An 8,484-nucleotide genomic window follows, 5' to 3' on the forward strand; every position below is an offset into this window, starting at 1 on the left:
AGTCGGATGCTTAACTGACTGAGCCACCCAGGCGCCCCTCCCTTTGGATTATTTTAAAGCAAATGCTAGACATTTTATCATTTCATCTGTAAATATTCCAGCACTTATCTCTAAAAAAAGGACTGTTTAACAAAAATAGCCATAATGTCACTATTCTACTGAAAAATAACAATAATTTTTTGATATTAAATATCTACTCAGTGCTCAAGTTTCCCTAATTATCTCATAAGGTGCCTTTTCTTTTAATAGTGTATTGTTTCATAGGGCCAAAAGAAAGTTTATATATTGGAATTTATTGAAATGTCTCCCAAATTTCTCTCTTAAAAAAAATATTCATGGGGACACCAAGCTGGCTCAGTGGGTAAAGCCTGGGACTCTTGATCTCAGGGTTGTGAGTTCAAGACCCAACTTGGGTGTGCAACCTACTTAAAATTTAAAAAAATTAAAAGAAATGTTAAAAAAAAAAAAGGCATATATGGAGAGAAGACAGCCTGAGTCTTTTTAGGGGCACCTTGGTGGCTCATTTGGTTAAGCATCTGACTCTTGGTTTCAACTAACATGATCTCACAGTTCCATGAGTTCGAGCCCCATATGGGGCTCTGTGCTGGTGGTGCAGGGTGTGCTTTGGATTCTTTTTCTCTCTCTCTGCCCTTCCCTGACTTGTGCTGTCTCTCTCTCTCTCTCTCAAAATAAATAAATGAAACTTGAAAAAAAAATATTCACTTTGAAATAATTTTAGATTTATAGAAAAATTGCAAAATAGTATAGAGTTTCCTAATATTCTTCCCCCAATGTTAACAATTTACATGACTGTAGTACAATTATGAAAGCCAGGAACTGGTACAATATTATTAAGTAAGCTACAGAGTTTATTAGAATTTCAACAATTTTGCTCTTCAATATCATTTTTTTTCTGTTCTAGGATTCTACCAAGATCCCCCATTGCATTGCATTTGTTTTCACTTCCCCTTAGTCTCCTCCAATCTGTGACAATTCTTCAGTGTGTCCTTGTCTTTCAAGACTTTAACTTTTGGTAAGTACTGGTCAGTTATTTTGTAGAATGTCACTCAATTTAATTTACTTAGCAGCTTTCTAATTACATACCATATAGTTCACTCATCTAATGTGTACATTTCAATGTTTTTAGTATATTTAACAGAGATGTGCAACTATCACCATAATCTAATTTTGGTACACTTTCATCATCCCATAAAGAAATCTTATACCCATCAGTAGTAAGTCCCCTTTCTTCCCAACCCAATGCTGTCTCCTCCTCCATCAGCCTAAGTCAGCTCCTTGTCTACTTTGTATGTCTATGGATTCTCTATGGATGTGCCTATTTTGAACATTTCATATAAATGGTGTGACACAATGTGGCCTTTTGTGTATTTCACTTAGCATTTCACTGTCCTCAAGGTTCATCCATGCTCTGGTATGTATCATTCTTTTTTTATGGCCAAATAATATTACATCACATGTATATACCACATTTTATTTATCCATCATCAGTGGATGGACATTGGCTTGTCTCCTTTTCTTAGCAATTGTGAATAATGCTGCTATGAACATTTCTGTACAGGTCTTTGTGTGGACATATGTTTTTATTTATCTTGGTCACCTACCTTGGAGTAGAATTGTTGGGTCATATGGTAACTCTAGGTTAACATTTTGAGGATATATCAAACCATTTTCCAAAGAGGCTACACCATTTTACATTCCCATCAACAAAGTATTCAGTTTCAAAGTTTCATAGTCAAAGGTTTCAATTTCTCCATGTCCTCACCAATACTTGTTATTATTATTATGTGTGCTGCTGAAGTGAGCACACCAATACTTGTTATTGTCTTCTTAATTATAGCCATCCTTTTTAGTGTGAAGTAATATGTTATTGTGATTTTGATTTGTATTTTCCTAATGACTAAGACACTGAGCATCTTTTCATGTGTTTATTGGCCACTTATATATCTGTTTTGATGAAATCTTTTATGCACATTCTCTGCTCTATTTAAAAAAATTGATCATCTACCTATTGTTGAATTCTAAGAATTCTTTATGTATTCTGGATACAAGTCCTTTGTCAGATATATGACCTTCAAATATTTTTCACCCATTGGTGGGGTTTTTTCCCCCACTTTTAAAAAAGATTTTATTTACTTGAAAAGATTTTTTTGATGTTTATTTTAATTTTGAGAGAGAGAGAGCGTGAGCAGGGGAGGGGAAGAGAGAGAGACACACACAGAATCTGAAGCAGGCTCCAGGCTCTGAGCTGTCAGCACAGAGCCTGACGCAGGGCTTGAACTCTTGCACCGTGAGATCATGACCTGAGTCCAAGTTGGACGCTTAACCAACTGAGCCACCCATGCACCCCTTAAGATTTTATTTTTAAGTAATCTCTTTCCCTGATGTGGGGCTCAAACCCACAACCCTGAGATTGAGTCACATGCTCCACTGACTGAGCCAGCCAGGTACCCCTCCCACTTTTTTTTCTTTTTAAAATTATTTTAGAGAGTGAGGGAGGGTGGGGGTGGAGGGGTAAGAGAGGGGCAGAGGGAGAAAGAGAAAGGATCTTAAGCAGACTCCGGGCTCAAGGAAGAGCCTAATGCAGGGCTCAATACCACGACCCTGGGATCATGACCTGAGCTGAAATCAAGAGTCAGGCATTCAACCCACTGAGTACCCGGTTGCCCTGCCTCTCCCACTTTCTTGATGGTTTCTTTAAGCACAAAAGTTTTAAATTCTGATGAAGTCCAATTTATCTACCTTTTATCATTTGTGCTTTTATTATTGTATCTAAGAAACCATTAACCAACCCAAGATCATGAAGATTTACTCCTATGTTTTTTTCTAAGAGTTTTAGCTTTTATATCGAGGTGTGTGATCTACTTGAAGTTAATTTTTGCATATGGTGTGATTTGGGGATCCAAAGGCATTATTTTGCATATTGAAATCTAGTTATCATACTGCCATTTGCTGGAAAAGTTAGCCTTTTTCCATATTGAATTTCCAAAATGAATTAATCATAAATGTTTATGAACTCTCAATTCTATATCATTGATCTATAGGTCTATTCTTATGTCAGCAAAACAGTATCTTGATTATTGTGGCTTGTAATAAGTTTTGAAATCAGGAAGTGTAGGACTACCAACTGTGCTCTCTTCCATGATTATTTGAGTTATTCTTTAAGTATATATTTTTTAATTAATTTATTTATTTTTGAGAAGGAGAGAGAGAGAAAGAGAGAAACAGCAAGGGAGGGGCAGAGAGTGGGGGACAGAGGGTCTGAAGCAGGCTCTGTGATGACAGCCGAGAACCTGGTTCGGGGCTCAAACTCACAAACTGTGAGATTATGACCTGAGCTGAAGTCAGACGCTTCACCAACTGAGCCACTTGGGCTACCCTATTTTGGTGATTCTGAGTCTCTTGCATATCCATATGAATTTTAGAATCAGCTAGTCAATTTCTGCAAAAAAAGGCAGCTAGGACTTTGATAGGGACTGTGTTGAATCTATAGGTTAATTTGGTAAATATTGCCATCTTCACAATATTAAGTTTTCCAAATGTAGAACATGATATATGTTTCCATTTATTTACATCTTCTTTAATTTTTTTCAGCAGTGTTTTGTAGTTTCCAGTATACAAGTCTTGTACTTCTTTTGTTAAGTTTATTCCTAAATGTCTTATATTTTATGATTCCTAATTTTAATTTCAGGTTATTTATTGTAAATATATATAAATTAATGCTTCTTGTATATTGATTTTGCATCCTCTAATATTGCTGAACTCATTTACAGTTATATCTCATTTTATTGCACTTTATCACACTTCACAGATATTTTGTTTTTACAAATTGAAGGTTTGTAAAAGGCCCCAAATAGCCAAAGTAATTTTGAAGAAGAAGACCAAAGCAGGAGGCATCACAATCCCAGACTTTAGCCTCTACTACAAAGCTGTAATCATCAAGACAGCATGGTATTGGCACAAAAACAGACACATAGACCAATGGAATAGAATAGAAACCCCAGAACTAGACCCACAAACGTATGGCCAACTCATCTTTGACAAAGTAGGAAAGAATATCCAATGGAAAAAAAATAGTCTCTTTAACAAATGATGCTGGGAGAACTGGACAGCAACATGCAGAAGATTGAAACTAGACCACTTTCTCACACCATTCACAAAAATAAACTCAAAATGGATAAAGGGCCTGAATGTGAGACAGGAAACCATCAAAACCCTAGAGGAGAAAGCAGGAAAAGACCTCTCTGACCTCAGCTGTAGCAATTTCTTACTTGACACATCCCCAAAGGCAAGGGAATTAAAAGCAAAAATGAACTACTGGGACCTTATGAAGATAAAAAGCTTCTGCACAGCAAAGGAAACAACCAACAAAACTAAAAGGCAACCAACGGAATGGGAAAAGATATTTGCAAATGACATATCGGACAAAGGGCTAGTATCCAAAATCTATAAAGAGCTCACCAAACTCCCCACCCGAAAAACAAATAACCCAGTGAAGAAATGGGCAGAAAACATGAATAGACACTTCTCTAAAGAAGACATCCGGATGGCCAACAGGCACATGAAAAGATGCTCAATGTCGCTCCTTATCAGGGAAATACAAATCAACGCCACACTCAGATATCACCTCACGCCAGTCAGAGTGGCTAAAATGAACAAATCAGGAGACATAGATGCTGGAGAAACGGGAACCCTCTTGCACTGTTGGTGGGAATGCAAATTGGTGCAGCCACTCTGGAAAACAGTGTGGAGGTTCCTCAAAAAATTAAAAATAGACTTACCCTATGACCCAGCAATAGCACTGCTAGGAATTTACCCAAGGGATACAGGAGTGCTGATGCATAAGGGCACTTGTACCCCAATGTTTATAGCGGCACTCTCAACAATAGCCAAATTATGGAAAGAGCCTAAATGTCCATCAGCTGATGAATGGATAAAGAAATTGTGGTTTATATACACAATGGAGTACTACATGGCAATGAGAAAGAACGAAATATGGCCCTTTGTAGCAACATGGATGGAACTGGAGAGTGTGATGCTAAGTGAAATAAGCCATACAGAGAAAGACAGATACCATATGTGTTCACTCTTATGTGGATCCTGAGAAACTTAACAGAAACCCATGGGGGAGGGGAAGGAAAAAAAAAAAAGGAGGTTAGAGTGGGAGAGAGCCAAAGCATAAGAGACTCTTAAAAACTGAGAACAAACTGAGGGTTGATGGGGGGTGGGAGGGAGGGGAGGGTGGGTGATGGGTATTGAGGAGGGCACCTGTTGGGATGAGCACTGGGTGTTGTATGGAAACCAATTTGACAATAAACTTCATATATTGAAAAAAAAATTGAAGGTTTGTGGCAGCCCTGCATCAAGCAAGTCTATCAACACTATTTTCTTTTTTTTATTAAAAAATTATTTTAATGTTTATTTATTTTTTGAGAGAGAGAGGGAGACTGCAAGTGGGGAGGGGCAGAGAGAGAGGGAGGGACAGAATCAGAAGCAGGCTCCAGGCTCTGAGCTGTCAGCACAGAGCCTATGCAGGGCTCAAACCCACAGACCATGAGATCATGACCTGAGCTGAATTTGGACACTCAACCAACTGAGCCACCCAGGCACCCCAAATCAACACGATTTTCAAACAGCATTTGCTCATTTCATGGCTCTGTGTCACATTTTGGTAATTCTCTCAATATTTCAAGCTTTTTTATTATATTTTTTATGGTGATCTGTGATTAGTGATGTTTGATGTTGATGTTATAATTAGTGATCTTTGATGTTGTGGGTGCCACAAACTGTGCCCATATAAGATGGCAAACTTAATAAATGTGTGTGTTCCACCAACTGGCTATTCCCCCATCTTTCTCCCTTTCCTCAGTCTTCCCTATTATGTCAGACATGACAATATTGAAATTAGGCCAGTTAATAACCCTACAATGGCTTCTAAGTGTTCAAGTGAAAGGAAGAGTCACACGTCTCTCACTTTAGACCAAAAGCTAGAAATGATTCAGCTTAGTGAGGAAGGCATGTCAATAGCTGAGACTTGCCAAAATCTGGGCCTTTTGCACCAGTTGTTCAAATTGTGAATGCAAAGGAAAAGTGCTTAAAGGAAATTAAAAGTGCTACTCCAGTTAATACATGAATGATAAGAAAGTAAAACAGCCTTACTGCTGATATGGAGCAAGTTTAGTGGTCTGGATAGAAGATCAAATCAGCCACAGCATTCCTTTAAGCCAAAGCCTAATCCAGAGCAAGCCCCTAACTCTCCTCAATTCTATGTAGCCTGAGAGAGGTGAGGAGGCTGCAGCAGAAAAGCGTGAGGCTGGCAGAGGTTGCTTCATGAGGTTTAAGGAAAGAAGACGTCTCCATGACATAAACATATAAGGTGAAGCAGCAAGTACTGATGTAAAAGCTGCAGTAAGTTATCCAGAAGATCTAGCTAAGATAATTAATGAAGGTGACTACACTAAACAGCATGTTCTCAAGGTAGAGGAAACAACATCATATTGGAAGAAGATGCTATCTAGGACTCTCATGGCTAGAGAGGAAAAGTCAATGCCTGGCTTCAAAGAATAGACTGACTCTCTTATTAGAGGCTAATGCAGCTGGTGACTTTAAGTTGAGGCCAATGCTCATTTACCATTCCAAAAATCCTAGGGCTTTTAAGAATTATGCTAAATTTACTGTACTTGTGCTCTGTAAATGGAAAAACAAAGCCTGGATGACAGCACATCTATTTATCTATTATGGTTTACTGAATGTTTTAAGCCCACCCTTGAGACCTACTGCTCAGAAAACAATATTTCCTTCAAAATGTTATTGCTCATTGATAATACATGTGGTCATCCAAGAGCTCTAATGAGATTGATATTGTATTCTTGCCTGGTAACACAACATCCATTCTTCAGCCCATGGATCAAAGACTAACTTTGACTTTCAAGCCATATTATTTAAGAGATACATCTCATAAAGCTATAGCTGCTATGGAAATGATTGCTCTGATGGATCTGGGCAAAGTAAATAGAAAACCTTCTGGAAAGAATTCACCATTCTAGATGCCATTAAGAATATTTGTGATTCATGGGAAGAGGTCAAAATACATTACTTCCTAACAACAGTTTGAAAGAGGTTGATTCCAACACTTATGGTCGACATTGTGGGGTTCAAGACTTCAGTGGAGGAAGTAACTGCAGGTGTAGTGGAAATAGCAAGAGAACTAGAATTAGAAGTGGAGCCTGAAGATGGGACTAAATTGCTGTGATCTCATGATATAACCAACTGATGAGGAGTTGCTTCTTACTAATGAGCAGAGAAAGTGTTTTCTTGAGATGGAATCTACTGCTGGTGAAGATGCCGTGAAGATTGTGGAGATGACAACAAAGAATTTAGAATATTACATAAACTCAGGATTTGAGAGGACTGACTCCAATTTTGAAAGAAATTCCACTGGGGGCTAAATGCTATCAAACAGTATCATGTGCTACCGAGAAATTGTTGTGAAAGGAAGAGTCAATTGATGTGGCAAACTTCATTATTGTCTTTAAGAAATTGCCGCATCCATCACAGCCTTCAGCAACTACCACCCCGAGCAGTCAGCAGCCCTCAACTTGGAGGCAAGACCCTCCAGAGCCAAAAGATTACAACTTGCTGAAAGCTGAGGATGGTTAGCATATTTTAGTAATAAAGTATTTTTATTTTTTAAATGTTTATTTATTTGTTTTGAAAGAGAGAGAGAGAGAGAGAGAGAGTGCGAGTGAGGGGAGGGGCAGAGAGGGAGGGAGAGAGAGAAATCCCAAGCAGGCTCCGGGCTGTCAGCACAGAGCCTGATGCAGAGCTTGAACCCACTAACCATGAGATCATGACCTGAGCCAAAATCAAGAGTCGAATGCTCAACTGGCTGAACCACCCAGGTGCACCAGCAATGAAGTATTTTTAAATTAAAGTATGTACATGTTTTTTAGATATAATGCTGTTCCACACTCAATAGACTACAATATAGTGTAAACATAACTTTTATATCTACTGGGAAACCAAAAAATTCATTGACTCATTTTATTGTGACATTTGCTTCGTTGTGGTGGTCTGGAACCTAACCTGCAATATCTCTGCAGAGCTCCTGTACAATAACGAAAAGGATGAATAAAAGAGTCTACAAGTAAGACATACATCTTTAAAAATGTCCAAGAAAATTAAAACTTTCCAGACAGGACAACTGTCACGTTGGACTTGAAGGTAAGAGGACCATCTGTTTTGAGATCAAAATGCTGTCACAGGCAGAGGGATGCACAGGTGATATTTTGAAACTATCAGTTATGAATAGTTAAGTTTCTACCTCAAAACATGACAAAGAACCAGAGGTCTCTGAAGAATGATTTATTGGGACAAGTAAGGAAGCAGAGGAGGTGGGACTGCTATGCAGAAGACATAAGGGGATCGTAGAACTTCATGAGAGGACTAAGGGGAGCCAACAGAATA

General features: G+C 38.4%; 1 long non-coding RNA gene across 1 annotated transcript in view; it reads left to right on the top strand.

The window, feature by feature from the left end:
- The window catches only part of LOC144617433 (uncharacterized), a 19,705-nt gene extending 11,294 nt beyond the window's left edge, over nt 1-8,411 (top strand). Inside the window, exons 2-3 of the long non-coding RNA XR_013557966.2 lie at nt 923-1,033; nt 8,121-8,411. This is a non-coding gene — a long non-coding RNA (uncharacterized LOC144617433). The remainder of the gene's footprint in view (nt 1-922; nt 1,034-8,120) is intronic.
- The last annotated feature ends 73 nt before the right edge of the window (nt 8,412-8,484 follow it).

This window comes from Panthera onca, chromosome C2, assembly GCF_046562875.1.
Source record: "Panthera onca isolate mPanOnc1 chromosome C2, mPanOnc1 haplotype 2, whole genome shotgun sequence".
NCBI classification, from domain to species: domain Eukaryota; kingdom Metazoa; phylum Chordata; class Mammalia; order Carnivora; family Felidae; genus Panthera; species Panthera onca.